The 16738-nt window shown below is 39.3% G+C and overlaps 1 protein-coding gene across 1 annotated transcript in view; it reads right to left on the bottom strand.

The window, feature by feature from the left end:
* The window catches only part of syt6a (synaptotagmin VIa), a 105121-nt gene extending 89730 nt beyond the window's left edge, over positions 1 to 15391 (bottom strand). The window contains exon 1 of the mRNA XM_062052576.1: positions 15372 to 15391. The gene's annotated coding sequence lies outside the window, so the exon portion shown is untranslated. The remainder of the gene's footprint in view (positions 1 to 15371) is intronic.
* Between the last annotated feature and the right edge of the window lie 1347 nt (positions 15392 to 16738).

Here is a 16738-nt window from a genome sequence, read left to right as displayed (position 1 = left end):
ACCGGAAATTATCGGTATCGTTTTTTTTATTATCGGTATCGTTTTTTTTTTTGTTTTTTTTATGAATTTAACATAAAAAACACAAGATACACTTACAATCAGTGCACCAACCCAAAAAACCTCCCTCCCCCATTTACACTCATTCACACAAAAGGGTTGTTTCTTTCTGTTATTAATATTCTGGTTCCTACATTATATATCAATATATATCAATACAGTCTGCAAGGGATACAGTCCGTAAGCACACATGATTTTGCGTGCTGCTGGTCCACTAATAGTACTAACCTTTAACAGTTAATTTTACTCATTTTCATTAATTACTAGTTTCTATGTAACTGTTTTTATATTGTTTTACTTTCTTTTTTATTCAAGAAAATGTTTTTAATTTATTTATCTTATTTTATTTATTTAATTTTTTTTTAAAAGGACCTTATCTTCACCATACCTGGTTGTCCAAATTAGGCATAATAATGTGTTAATTCCACGACTGTCTATATCGGTATCTGTTGATATCAGTATCGGTAATTAAGATTTGGAAAATATCGGATATCGGCAAAAAAGCCATTATCGGACATCCCTATTTAGTAGTTATTTGTATTTATGTAACAGCCAATTGAACACATAGGTACAGTATGAATAAATATTCATGAGCAAAACTGAGAGTTTAAAAGTCGATGTATAATTTAGAACCACTGCATTTGTCTACGCTTTATAATCTTAACGATTAGTCGACGACTAATCGACTATCAACGTCGGCCGTTAGTCGCAGCCCTAATGCAGCTTGTCAGTCATCAGCTCATAAGAGCCACACAAAGGTTTAATGGAAGTGACTCTGAAACATCTTTGACAAACAAAAAAGAGTCCATTCAACCTTTGTGGAACGTAGAAAACTCCTTTCACGCAAATAAAAAAAAGACCCAAAAAGAAATGAGGTCGGCCACTTATTGTCACTTATTTCTTTTCAGGGAGCCGGCAACCTTAGTGAGGAGCGTTTTCAGTTGCTGCAATGAGGCCATTCATTCATTCATCCATTCATTCATCCATTCATGCATCAGTACTGCACACCATCGCCATTCTTTGCTCATAAAAATTTGAGGTCACATGACCTGGTTTACTGTTTATAAAACCGTCGTGACAATGCGCATGTCCTCCACGGCGACGAATAAAGTGCGTTTCTTACAAGTAGCATTATCACTGGAGGACGAGGAATAGCTAAACATGCTTCACTGCACACCGTAGGAGGATACAATGGTAAACAAATGCCATGAGTGGATCTACACCTGACATCCACTGTAATGATACCAAGTACAAGAGTGTATCCAGTTGATGCTACTATGATTACCGTATTTTCCGCACCATAAGCCGCACCTAAAAACCACAATTTTTGTCAAAAGCAGACAGTGCGGCTAATAACCCGGTGCGCCTTATATATGGATTAATATTCATATTTATTTTCATAAGGTTTAGGTCTCGCAACTACGGTAAACAGTCGCCATCTTTTTTCCCTGTAAAAGAGGAAGCGCTTCTTCTTCTACGGTAAGCAACCGCCCCATAGAAGAGGAAGCGCTTCTTCTTCTACTGTAAGCAACCGCCAAGGTGAGCACCCGCCCCCGGAGAAGAAGAAGCTCGCGGATATTTAATTTAATTTGTTTTTCTGTAAAGACAACAAAATGTCTCCTACTAAGAGACACGCGTACAAGGTTCCACTGACTTTTGATATTCATGTGAACCGCACTGTGGATACAACGGGAGCACGTACGGTGAATATTCGCACCACAGGGAATGAGAAGTCGTCCTACTGTGGTTCTAGCTTGCCATGCTAACGGCCAGAAACTTCCACCCACGGTGATATTCAAAAGGAAGACCTTGCCAAAAGAGAACTTTCCAGCCGGTGTCATCATAAAAGCTAACTCGAAGGGATGGATGGCTGAAGAAAAGATGAGCGAGTGGTTGATAGACGTTTACGCGAAGACACCGGGTGACTTTTTTCACGCAGCGCCGTTCCTGTTGATCTACGACTGCATGCGCGTCCACATCACAGATGGTGTCAAAAAACAAGTGAAGCACACCGAAGAAGAATAATTCGAGGGATTTGTAGATGAGTAATAACTTCAGAAAGTGAGCTTTAAATGTTTATTTTGTGTGTTGCGTGACACTAACGTATGAGCAACGTTGAGTTATTGATGTTGCTATTGCTCTGCACTATTTTGAGTGTTACTATTTTTGTGATTGCACATTTGCACATTACATTTTGGGAGTGAACAGAGTTGTTAGAACGCTGGTTTGTAATATATTATTAAAGTTTGACTGACCTATCTGACTGTTTTGTTGACATTCCCTTTAGCGTAGCGTAGGTGCGGCTAATAGCACGGGGCGGCTAACAGGTAAACAAAGTTTTGAAATATGCCGTTCATTAAACGTGCGGCTAATAACACGGGGCGCCTTATGGTGCGGAAAATACGGTACATCGATATTTTTTATCGACACAAAATCTGTTTTCCTTTTTTTTTAAATTCATATTATGATGGTAAACTCGGTAAATACGTCCCTGGACACATGATACAGTAACTCACCAAAGCGTCACATGATATTTGCTTGTAGTTTTTTGTTCAATTGTTTGATCAATTCTGACCACATGGTCACATTGTACCATAAATACAATTTTAAAAAAACTCGGATTATAAATCGCAGTTTTTTTCATCGTTTGGCCGGGGATGCGATTTATACTCTGGAGCGACTTATGTGTGAAATTATTAACACATTACCGTAAAATATCTAATAATATTATTTATCTCATTCACGTTAGAGACACTAGGCGTATATCAGCGCGACAGATTGTTTTTTTTTTTTTTTTTTTAATTTATTTATTTTTGGGTTTTCTTTAGGTTTTTTTGTCCTGTCCAGCTTCTCAGGCAAATCATATAGCAGATGTAGATGCCCATATCGGCTGTTCAGATTGACTTTACAAAAGAGAAGTGTAGGATACTTCTCTTGTTGCCTTATTTGTATTTGACTTTATTAAATGTATTTTCAAACCCCGTTTCCATATGAGTTGGGAAATTGTGTTAGATGTGAATATAAACGGAATACAATGATTTGCAAATCCTTTTCAACCCATATTCAGTTGAATATGCTACAAAGACAACATATTTGATGTTCAAACTCATAAACTTTTTTTTTTTTTTGCAAATAATCATTAACTTTAGAATTTGATGCCAGCAACACGTGACAAAGAAGTTGGGAAAGGTGGCAATAAATACTGATAAACTGATAAACACTTATTTGGAACATCCCACAGGTGAACAGGCAAATTGGGAACAGGTGGGTGCCATGATTGGGTATAAAAGTAGATTCCATGAAATGCTCAGTCATTCACAAACAAGGATGGGGCGAGGGTCACCACTTTGTCAACAAATGCGTGAGCAAATTGTTGAACAGTTTAAGAAAAACCTTTCTCAACCAGCTATTGCAAGGAATTTAGGGATTTCACCATCTACGCTCCGTAATATCATCAAAGGGTTCAGAGAATCTGGAGAAATCACTGCACGTAAGCAGCTAAGCCCGTGACCTTCGATCCCTCAGGCTGTACTGCATCAACAAGTGACATCAGTGTGTAAAGGATATCACCACATGGGCTCAGGAACACTTCAGAAACCCACTGTCAGTAACTACAGTTGGTCGCTACATCTGTAAGTGTAAGTTAAAACTCTCCTATGCAAGGCGAAAACCGTTTATCAACAACACCCAGAAATGCCGTCGGCTTCGCTGGGCCTGAGCTCATCTAAGATGGACTGATACAAAGTGGAAAAGTGTTCTGTGGTCAGACGAGTCCACATTTCAAATTGTTTTTGGAAACTGTGGACGTCGTGTCCTCCGGACCAAAGAGGAAAAGAACCATCCGGAGTGTTATAGGCGCAAAGTGTAAAAGCCAGCATGTGTGATGGTATGGGGGTGTATTACTGCCCAAGACATGGGTAACTTACACATCTGTGAAGGCGCCATTAATGCTGAAAGGTACATACAGGTTTTGGAGCAACGTTACCATGGACGCCCCTGCTTATTTCAGCAAGACAATGCCAAGCCACGTGTTACATCAACGTGGCTTCATAGTAAAAGAGTGCGGGTACTAGACTGGCCTTCCTGTAGTCCAGACCTGTCTCCCATTGAAAATGTGTGGTGCATTATGAAGCCTAAAATAGCACAAGGGAGACCCCCGGACTGTTGAACAACTTAAGCTGTACATCAAGCAAGAATGGGAAAGAATTCCACCTGAGAAGCTTCAAAAATGTGTCTCCTCAGTTCCCAAACCTTTACTGAGTGTTGTTAAAAGGAAAGGCCATGTAACACAGTGGTGAACATGCCCTTTCCCAACTACTTTGGCACGTGTTGCAGCCATGAAATTCTAAGTTAATTATTATTTGCAAAAAAAAAAAAAATGTTTATCAGTTTGAACATCAAATATGTTGTCTTTGTAGTGCATTCAACTGAATATGGCTTGAAAGGGATTTGCAAATCATTGTATTCCGTTTATATTTACATCTAACACAATTTCCCAACTCGTATGGAAACGGGGTTTGTATATTATCATTCGGTACAGCCGGGCCGGAGCAGGAGGGGATAGAAAGAGAGAAAAAGGAAGACAGAGGGGGGACTTGTGGGGACAAGAGGGGGATAAGACAGAGAGACAAAAACAACAACAGCAAACAGAACAACAACAACAACAACAACAGAGCAACATCAGCAAATACGACATGTACAAATATGATAGTAAAAGTGATAGCAAATAAGCAGTTAGCGAAAATAAAAAATAATACAGAAATGACAATGAGCATTTTTACACTACAAATGGAGCAATACAGATACCAATAGAAATAGCGCTATTGATAATGAACAATACCAATAATTTACCTCTATTATCAACAATACAGCTGTTCAAATGCAACAATACATATACGTAATGATAACTAGAGATACGAAAGAATGCAGAAAAATAAAGGGGAAGAAAGAGAAGCAACCTACATTAACCTTGTAGATTGTTATAGTAACAATAGGTTAAGCTTTGTCAGTGACAGATTGTTTGGTAAACGTATAGCATGTTCTATATGTTATAGTTATTTGAATGACTCTTACCATAATATGTTACGTTAACATACCAGGCACATTCTCAGTTGGTTATTTATGCCTCATATAACGTACACTTATTCAGCCTGTTGTTCACTATTCTTTATTTATTAGGGCCCGCTCGGCCCATTGTCAAAGGACTCCCAAAGGGAGTCCTTTGACAATGGGACGAAAGGACCTATTGAATTTTTTAAGGTTTGATTATTTTTTTTTATTTTTATTTTTCTTCCGCCGCCTCTTCGAGCTGCAATTTGACCCACTTAACATGCTTCAAAACTCACCATATTTGACACACACATCAGGACCTGCGAAAATTGCCATATGATAAAAAAACCAAACCCCAAAACTCAAAATTGCGCTCTAGCGCCCCCTAGGAAAAAACAAAAACAAACTGCCTTTAACTCCCACTAGGAAGGTTGTAGAGACATGAAACAAAAACCTCTATGTAGGTCTCACTTAGACCTACATTTCATAATTCAACATCCTCGGGCAAAAACCAACAGGAAGTTGGCAAATCCCCCTTCAAGACAAAATTATACTAAAAACACTAATTTTTGCCTCAGTGAGCTGTAATTTGACCCCCTTAAAATACTTCAAAACTCACCAAACTTTTCACACACATCAGGACTGGCGGAAATTGCGATCTAATAAAATAACCGAACCCCAAAACTCAAAATTGCGCTCTAGCGCAATTTTTTTCATAAAACAGAGACAAAACTGCTCCTCAGAGGAAAACACAGACAAAACTGCTTGTAACTTCCGGTAGGAACGTTTTACAGACATGATACAAAAACCTCTATGTAGGTCTCACTTAGACCTACATTTCATAGATTGACATCCTTCAGCAAAAATCAACAGGAAGTTTGCAATGCCCCCTTCAAAACAAAATTTTTGTAAAAAAACGGTCACCAAACATCAAACATTATCTCCTCTGAGCGCGTTTGTTGTTTCGGCTTCAAACTACTACAGGAGAGAGATTGAACCCTTCTGATTAAAGGACAAGGTTTGGATAAGTGCTACGGCTTTGATTTTACGAGCCTTCAAAGAACCACTGTGCCGCAGCACCTAGGAAAAAAACACAGACACAACTTCCTCTAACTCCCAGTACGAATATCGTAGAGACATGAAACAAAAACCTCTATGTAGGTCTGACTTAGAGCTACATTTCATACACTGACCACTTAGGACTAGCACCTGCCAAATATGCGGGCCTGACCAACGCTGCTTGCAGCTTTAATTTTAAATTGCCTTTCAAATGTCTATTCTTGGTGTTGGATTTTATCAAATAAATTTCCCCCAAAAAATGCGACTTATACTCCAGTGCGACTTATATATATGTTTTTTTTCCTTCTTTATTATGCATTTTCGGCCGGTGCGACTTATACTCCGGAGCGACTTATACTCCGAAAAATATGGTATTTAGTTATTTTGCAACCCAAAAATATTATTGAACGGTTTGTTTCCCATGCATTTTATATCGACCCAAAACTCGTGCATGTAATTTGTCAACGTTGTCGACAAATATCGACGATAAAATGTGTCCCCGACCGTTGAAGTTGTCGTGTTTTTTCAGGAGGAGACGATCGTTCTGTACAACGTGCGTCGGCTCTTGAACGGGTGCACTGAAAATGAAATGTCGCGGTACTTTTTAAGTGTGACGACGTTAAAGTTCTATTCTTTTGAGAGAAAAAATAGGACTCTATTTTGTGACATGGTCAGAAAAAGTCTCAATAAACCATCGAGCAGGAAAGTTGGCCATGTTGGCGTGAAGCGTCCATTTCGGGTGAATTTCAGAGTCTGATGAATAGTCCCAAAAAAAAGGTAAACGCCGCAAGGTCAGACCGTGACCATATTTGGAGTGTATGACGTCGCCTTGAAAAGAACCCTTGGTCACGTCCTCAGTTAGCCACCTGGTGGTGACAGGAAATGACATCAAATGTTTCTTGGCAGTTTTTCATGTCACTTATTCGGTACTTTCTGTGCAGCTGGTTATTATTTGCTAAGATAAAACGACCATCATTAAGGAGCTCAGTGGAGCGTAGTAGGCTAACAAGATGGTGTTGCGCTTCGGGAAAAAAAAATTGCCACCGCATCAGATTTCCCTGAGCTTTGACATGACCTTTGCCCCCTCACCCCCGGGGGTGGGCCGTGAAGGACGGCTGCAAACAGCAAGTCAGCATGAAGAAGTGATGCATCCGTCGCCGTCACCCTGTCACATCAGCTGACAGGCGGCCCAGTTGCATCATTATGGCGTTAGCCTGCTTAGCTAGCTGACTTACGCTGGTGTTGATGGATTGATATTGCTCGACAATAAACACAAGCGTAATGTTACTACCAACTATCTAACCAGACCCATTTTCTTCTTTGTTTTTGATATGTTGGTCAATGATCACGATGCCGATCAAATGCTCAGCCTGACCTACTTTTTTTTAACACTAGCGTCAATGCTGCGTTTACCCAAACACAATGAATTAACTGCAATATAGACGGTTGTAATGTAGAACAGTTTTAGTTGTATTGGAAAACTTACAAACATTGCTTGGAGTTACTACAGACATCACAATCGGACGGTTTAGCAAGTATCAACAGTTTTAGTTGTATTGGAAAACTTCCAACCATTCTTGGAGTTACTACAGACATCACAGATACGGCGGTTTAGTAACTATGAACAGTTTTAGTTATATTGTAAAACATACAAACGTTGCTTGGAATTACTACAGACATCACACATTGGATGGTTTAGCAAGTATCAACAGTTTTAGTTGTATTGGAAAACTTCCAACCATTCTTGGAGTTACTACAGACATCACAGATACGGCGGTTTAGTAACTATGAACAGTTTTAGTTATATTGTAAAACATACAAACGTTGCTTGGAATTACTACAGACATCAGACATTGGATGGTTTAGTAAGTATCAACAGTTTTAGTTATATTGTAAAACTTACAAACATTGCTTAGAATTACTACAGACATCACACATTGGATGGTTTACTAAGTACCAACAGTTTTAGTTATATTGGAAAACTTACAAACGTTGCTTGGATTTACAAACGTACTACAGACATCAACATGGGACGGTTTAGTAACTATAAAAAGTTTTAGTTATATTGTAAAACTTACAAATGTTGCTTGGAGTATTGATAGACATCACAACATGTGACAGTCTAGTAAGTATAAACAGTTTTAGTTATATTGTAAAACTTACAAACATTGCTTGGATTTACTACAGACATCACACATGGGGCAGTTTAGTAACTATGAACAGTTTTAGTTTTATTGTAAAACTTACAAATATTGCTTAGAGTTACTACAGACATCAGACATGGGATGGTTTAGTAAGTATCAACAGTTTTAGTTATATTGTAAAACATACAAACGTTGCTTGGAGTTACTACAGACATCACACATGGGGCAGTTTAGTAACTATGAACAGTTTTAGTTTTATTGTAAAACTTACAAACATTGCTTCGAGTTACAGACATCACACATGGGACGGTCTAGTAAGTATAACCAGTTTTAGTTATATTGTAAAACTTACAAACATTGCTTAGAGTTACTACAGACATCAGACATGTGATGGTTTAGTAAGTATCAACAGTTTTAGTTATATTGTAAAACATACAAACGTTGCTTGGAGTTACTACAGACATCACACATGGGACGGTCTCGTAACTATGAACAGTTTTAGTTATATTGTCAAACTTACAAACATTGCTTGGAGTTACTAGACATCACACATGGGACGTCTGGTCTGTATTAACAGTTTTAGTTATATTGTAAAACTTACAAACGTTGCTTGAAGTTACGTCAGACATTGGAGGGTTTAGTAACTATGAACAGTTTTAGTTATATTGTAAAACTTACAAACATTGCTTAGAGTTACTACAGACATCAGACATGTGATGGTTTAGTAAGTATCAACAGTTTTAGTTATATTGTAAAACATACAAACGTTGCTTGGAGTTACTACAGACATCACACATGGGACGGTCTAGTATATATGAACAGTTTTAGTTATATTGTAAAACTTACAAACATCGCTTGGTGTGACAGACATCACACATGGGACGGTCTAGTAAATATGAACAGTTTTAGTTATATTGTAAAACTTACAAACATTGCTTGAAGTTACATCAGACATGGGAGAGTTTAGTAACTATGAACAGTTTTAGTTATATTGTAAAACTTACAAACATTGCTTGAATTTACTTTAAACATGGGAGGGTTTAGTAACTATGAACAGTTTTAGTTATATTGTAAAACATACAAATGTTGCTTGGAGTTACTACAGACATCACACATGGGACGGTGTGGTCAGTTTGAACAGTTTTAGTTATATTGTAAAACTTACAAACATTGCTTGAAGTTACATCAGACATGGGAGAGTTTAGTAACTATGAACAGTTTTAGTTATATTGTAAAACTTACAAACGTTGCTTGGAGTTACTACAGACATCACACATGGGACGGTCTAGTATATATGAACAGTTTTAGTTATATTGTAAAACTTACAAACATTGCTTGGTGTGACAGACATCACACATGGGACGGTTTAGTAACTATGAACAGTTTTAGTTATATTGTAAAACTTACATACAATGCTTGAAGTTACATCAGACATGGGAGAGTTTAGTAACTATGAACAGTTTTAGTTATATTGTAAAACTTTCAAACATTGCTTGAATTTACTTTAAACATGGGAGGGTTTAGTAACTATGAACAGTTTTAGTTATATTGTAAAACATACAAATGTTGCTTGGAGTTACTACAGACATCAGACATGGGACGGTCTGGTCAGTTTGAACAGTTTTAGTTATATTGTAAAACTTACAAACATTGCTTGAATTTACTTTAAACATGGGAGGGTTTAGTAACTATGAACAGTTTTAGTTATATTGTAAAACCTACAAACGTTGCTTGGAGTTACTACAAACATCACACATGGGACAGTCTAATAAATATGAACAGTTTTAGTTATATTGTAAAACTTACAAACATTGCTTAAAGTTACATCAGACATGGGAGAGTTTAGTAACTATGAACAGTTTTAGTTATATTGTAAAACTTACAAACATTGCTTGAATTTACTTTAAACATGGGAGGGTTTAGTAACTATGAACAGTTTTAGATATATTGTAAAACATACAAATGTTGCTTGGAGTTACTACAGACATCACACATGGGACGGTCTGGTCAGTTTGAACAGTTTTAGTTATATTGTAAAACTTACAAACATTGCTTGAATTTGCTTTAAACATGGGAGGGTTTAGTAACTATGAACAGTTTTAGTTATATTGTAAAACCTACAAACGTTGCTTGGAGTTACTACAAACATCACATGGGACAGTCTAATGAATATGAACAGTTTTAGTTATATTGTAAAACTTACAAACATTGCTTAAAGTTACATCAGACATGGGAGAGTTTAGTAACTATGAACAGTTTTAGTTATATTGTAAAACCTAGAAAGGTTGCTTGAAGTTACATCACACATGGGTTGGTTAAGTCAGTATGAACAGTTTTAGTTATATTGTCAAACTTACAAACATTGCTGGGAGTGATGAATGAAGACGCCATGCAAGTAAAAACGCTATGGACGGCCAGAGGACTGAACCACACCATTTCCGGTTCAAAGCAATTAATGGAAGGACACTGCAGCAACCTGCAAGTCGCGAACCTCGTCCCAAAGACGGTGCCGTAGCACAAACAAGAACACACCTTTTCAGTGTATTTGCTTGTTTTTGTCCCCATAAATTACCATCGCTGCTTTTATAGTCTGGGAATTTACGATAATCATCAATGGGAGCGAGCACGTAACCAGGAGAAAAAAAAGTAAGCTGCTTTCCCCTGTTTGACTGGAGAGCTAATGTACTGAAAAGTATGGATTAGTTTGGCCTGGCTGGTTTTTAGGAGCATTCAATTTACAGCGCTCTGTTTATCGGCCATAAAGATGGCGATGGAGGGTCCGCAGGCTGGTTTGCTTTTCTGATCTCTCCATAGAAGTGAGGCTCGTCGAGAGGAGATGTTTCATGTCATCTATTAAAAATGAGCTTCCTGTAACAAGTGACGGCATTGTCAGTCCAGCACCTCACCCCCCCCCCCCCCCCCCCGTTCACCGATACTGTTTCCGCTCACGCGCGATCGATCCCGCCCGGCTGCCGTGCAATCTGCTCTAATTTGGTATTGAAACAAGTGCGCCTGCAGCAGAGCTTTGGAGGGGCTCAGCATTATCAGGCCTGCAGTTTGCGCTAACCCCCCTCCCAGCCCCCCGTATATCAGGCCGCCGCGCGCTATCGCAGGCCTGTGTGCATGCCTTTTCTCGGCGCGGGCCTCAGTGAGTGACATTTAAACACGGAGTCGTGAAAGATGTCACGCAACAGGCACCGCAAATCCATGAATCCGGAGAACAGCCAGAGCGACCCCCTTCCCCCCCCCCCCCTCCCCCCCAAGCCCATGCAGACATCCTCATCGCATGCCATCATGTCAACACTGATACACACACACACACACACACACACACAGAGCGAGGAAGAAAAGGCCACTCTGAGGCAGGGAAGAAGGATCAGTCCACTAAAGGGTTAATATTAGCGTAGCATCATATTGACACGCAGTAATGCAGCGTGATCGTGCGGATGCTCCAAAGCAAATATCCAAACAGCGGACATTTATCTACAAACCCCGTTTCCATATGAGTTGGGAAATGGTGTTAGATGTAAATATAAACGGAATACAATGATTTGCAAATCCTTTTCAACCCATATTCAGTTGAATATGCTACAAAGACAACATATTTGATGTTCAAACTGATAAAAAAAATTGTTTTTTTTGCAAATAATCATTAACTTTATAATTTGATGCCAGCAACACGTGACAAAGAAGTTGGGAAAGGTGGCAATAAATACTGATAAAGTTGAGGAATGCTCATCAAACACTTATTTGGAACATCCCACAGGTGAGCAGGCAAATTGGGAACAGGTGGGTGCCATGATTGGGTATAAAAGTAGATTCCATGAAATGCTCAGTCATTCACAAACAAGGATGGGGCGAGGGTCACCACTTTGTCAACAAATGCGTGAGCAAATTGTTGAACAGTTTAAGAAAAACCTCTCTCAAGCAGCTATTGCAAGGAATTTAGGGATTTCACCATCTACGCTCCGTAATATCATCAAAGGGTTCAGAGAATCTGGAGAAATCACTGCACGTTAGCAGCTAAGCCCGTGACCTTCCATCCCTCAGGCTGTACTGCATCAACAAGCGGCATCAGTGTGTAAAGGATATCACCACATGGGCTCAGGAACACTTCAGAAACCCACTGTCAGTAACTACAGTTGGTCGCTACATCTGTAAGTGCAAGTTAAAACTCTCCTATGCAAGGCGAAAACCGTTTATCAACAACACCCAGAAACGCCATCGGCTTCGCTGGGCCTGAGCTCGTCCAAGATGGACTAATTGCACAGTGGAAAAGTGTTCTGTGGTCTGACGAGTCCACATTTCAAATAGTTTTTGGAAACTGTGGACGTCGTGTCCTCCGGAACAAAGAGGAAAAGAACCATCCGGATTGTTCTAGGCGCAAAGTGTAAAAGCCAGCATGTGTGATGGTATGGGGGTGTATTAGTGCCCAAGACATGGGTAACTTACACATCTGTGAAGGCGCCATTAATGAAATTGAGAGAAAAAAATGTGTCTGGGGGCCGGTATATCTATCTATCCATCTATCTATCTATATGTTAGGTCAGGAAAAAACACAGAGGCTATATCATCCCTACAAGCCTGTTTCACAGGTTTCCCTATATATATATATATATATATATATATATATATATATATATATATATATATATATATATATATATATATATATATATATATATATATATATATATATATTTTATATATAGTTTATGTATATATATATATTTATATATACAAACTATATATTTTAGATATAGTTTATATATATATATATATTTATATATATAAACTATATATTTTATATATAGTTTATATATATATATATAAAATCTGCGAAAGAGGCTTGTAGGGATATATATATATATATATATATATATATATATATATATATATATATATATATATATATATATATATATATATATATATATATATATATATATATATATATATGGTATTTTTTTATTTTTGTATTTTTTTTTATTTTTATTTTTTTGGTCATAAAGAAATACAATCATGTGTGCTTACGGACTGTATCCCTTGCAGAGTGTATTGATATATATTGATATATAATGTAGGAAGCAGAATATTAATAACAGAAAGAAACAACCCTTTTGTGTGAATGAGTGTAAATGGGGGAGGGAGGTTTTTTGGGTTGGTGCACTAATTGTAAGTGTATCTTGTGTTTTTTATTTTGATTTAATTAAAAAAGAAATTAAAAAAAATATTTTTATTTTTATTTTTTATATTTTTTTTTCCTCCCTTGTGCGGCCCGGTACCAATCGATCCACGGACCGGTAGTGGTTGGGGACCACTGTCTTCCAGTGTTATAACTTCACCTTTATCGTCAGTTTTTAGGACAAAATGCGTCCGTTCTCCCTTTTCTGTCTACACGCCGTGTCTGCTTGCAAGTACCCCGTGTGTGTGCGCGCTGCCGAACATGCTCCTCTGCTCGTAGAACCGGCAATGTCACCACGTGACGACGACTTTTCCAACCGGGTATAATACCGTTTTTGATTCATCAGTACCGCGATACTATACTAGTTAGGGTTGCGACAACTAATCGATTAATAATAGTTGGCCATTAATTTGGTCTAGGGCTGCAAGTAACAACTAATTTGATAATCGATTAATCTTTTGATTATTACTACGATTAATCGATTAATAATCGGATAAATGATAAATAAATGGGTTATACTTGTATAGCGCTTTTCTACCTTCAAGGTACTCAAAGCGCTTTGACAGTATTTCCACATTCACCCATTCACACACACATTCACACACTGATGGCGGGAGCTGCCATGCAAGGCGCTAACCAGCAGCCATCAGGAGCAAGGGTGAAGTGTCTTGCCCAAGGACACAACGGACGTGACTAGGATGGTAGAAGGTGGGGATTGAACCCCAGTAACCAGCAACCTTCCGATTGCTGGCACGGCCACTCTACCAACTTCGCCTTATTTTCACCAGACCAGGTTGTAAATGAAATTATATTTGTTTAAAGGGTTTTTAAAACCAGGTCCAGTCCAGATAATGTCCAAGTCGGGTTCAGCAACACACACCTTCATTCATGTACACTGAAAAAAAATTTAAAAAATTTGGGAACTCAACAGATTGCATATAATATATAAACAAAATTACATTTTCAAAAAAAAATTAAAAATGTATGTACAGTCCAGATTATGTTCAGGTCACTCAAAATTAGGGATGCATGCGCAGAGGCTCCTTTTTTTTTTTTATAAACCTTTATTTATAAACTGCAACATTTACAAACATCTGAGAAACAATAATCAAAATAAGTATGGTCCCAGTATGCTGTTTTTTTTGCAATAAAATACTGGAATTAATTGATTAATCGAAGTAATAATGGACAGATTAATCGATCATCAAATTAGTTTTTGATTGCAGCCCTAACACTAGTATACCGTACAACCCCACATGTCGTGTTACATCGCCAACTACTGGCCTGGCATGCGTATTGCACCCCTTTCTGCACTTCCGATTTGGGAGAAACTTGACAAAAACCCCCCAAAAAAATCGATGTTGTTTTTTTTTTTGCTGTCAAGTGGCCAAAGGGAAAGTCTCCGCAGCGTCCGCCCGTCACAACTTTTGACAAGGATGAAGGCGAGGAAAGTGTAGTGATGGAGGTTTCATGCGAGCAGCTGCTGCGTTGAAGGCGCAACGTGGAGCGGCTGGAAGGAAACCACCGGTGACATTCACCGGTTGCACCTTTTGTCTCCCGCCTGGCTCGTTATCGCGCACAACAAGCGTCTGAAAAGCGCCGACTCGGCGGTCACAATTAGACTTTTTTTCTCCCCCTCCCCCGCCTCCCGGCTCCTCCTGCTCATCTCCTCCTCATTAGCCCCGCGGCCCTCCATCAAAGTCGAGTGACAGGGGAAAAGACGGCGAGGGGAAAAAGCCCGACTTGACAATCTGGTCGGCGCTATGCCGCAGAACGGAAGACGGCGGCCGGTGAGAAAGTCAACACAACTCCGCTACGTGTTGCCAAAAACACACAATCCAGCAGCAATGCAAGAACACACAACGTGCCGTACTCACCCGTTAAAGTCACTTTTCCTCTCTGGTTAACCTCGCTCACTTCTCCTCCCTCGGCTTCTCCCCCCACCCCCCTCTCTCTCTCTCTCTCTCTCTCTCTCTCTCTCTCTCTCTCTCCCGTGCCACCACCCAGGATGCTCCTTTTGGTTGCTATGGCGGCAGGGATGCTGCGGCGCATAATGTCCAAGAGGGGTGCGAGATGAGCGTGATGGGGTTAGAGCTTTGAGACTGGCTGGGGGGGAGAAAAGGAAAAAAAAACACACACAAAAAAAAAAAAAGAGGACAATGCACCAAAGCAGTCGCAGGTTCGAGCCGCATGAATGTCAAAGAAGTCATGAATGTCTTTCATGCAAAGACTTGTTTCTAGTCCAAATGGATGAAAAAGCACCTCTTTGTCATGGGAACATCCTCTCTGTCAAGTTGGTTTCAAACAAACTAAAGTCGTATGGGAAAAGGGGAATAATAAATAAATAAATAAAAAGAGTTGTCCGAAAAGGAGAAGGAAGAAGCAACAACGCCCCACAACATGTTGACATAATTCTTCATACATAATGACCTCCGCGCTGCATGCGTTGTTGTAGCACTTTAGCATCCTCTGCACTGCGTTGTTGTCGCACTTTAGCATTCTCTGCACTGTGCTGTTGTAGCACTTTAGCATCCTCCGCACTGCGTTGTTGTCGCACTTTAGCATTCTCTGCACTGTGCTGTCGTAGCACTTTAGCATCCTCCGCACTGCGTTGTTGTCGCACTTTAGCATTCCCTGCACTGTGCTGTCCTAGCACTTTAGCATCCTCCGCACTGCGTGGTTGTCGCACTTTAGCATTCCCTGCACTGTGCTGTCCTAGCACTTTAGCATCCTCCGCACTGCGTTGTTGTCGCACTTTAGCATTCCCTGCACTGTGCTGTCCTAGCACTTTAGCATCCTCCGCACTGCGTGGTTGTCGCACCTTAGCACCCTCTGCACTGCGTTGTCGTAGCACGTGAGAATCTTCTGCACTGTGCTGTTGTAGCACTTTAGCATTCTATGCACTGCGCTGTTGTAGCACTTTAGCATCCTCTGCACTGCGCTGTTGTAACTGTTCGTTTTTTCTTCTTTCTTTTTTTTTTTTCGATATATTTTTTTTTTTTTATTTAGTTTTTTCTCTTTCTTTTTTTCGATATTTTAATTTTATAAAATGCTATTTATTTTTAATGTATTTTTAAATTTCTTTCGTTTTTTGGGGCGGTATAGCTCGGTTGGTAGAGCGGCCGTGCCAGCAACTTGAGGGTTCCAGGTTCGATTCCCGCTTTCGCCATCCTAGTCACTGCCGTTGTGTCTTTGAGCAAGACACTTTACCCACCTGCTCCCAGTGTCACCCACACTGGTTTAA

The sequence above is a fragment of the Entelurus aequoreus genome, linkage group LG07 (assembly GCF_033978785.1).
Source record: "Entelurus aequoreus isolate RoL-2023_Sb linkage group LG07, RoL_Eaeq_v1.1, whole genome shotgun sequence".
NCBI classification, from domain to species: Eukaryota; Metazoa; Chordata; class Actinopteri; order Syngnathiformes; family Syngnathidae; genus Entelurus; species Entelurus aequoreus.
This window is presented reverse-complemented; position numbering and strand designations above follow the sequence as displayed.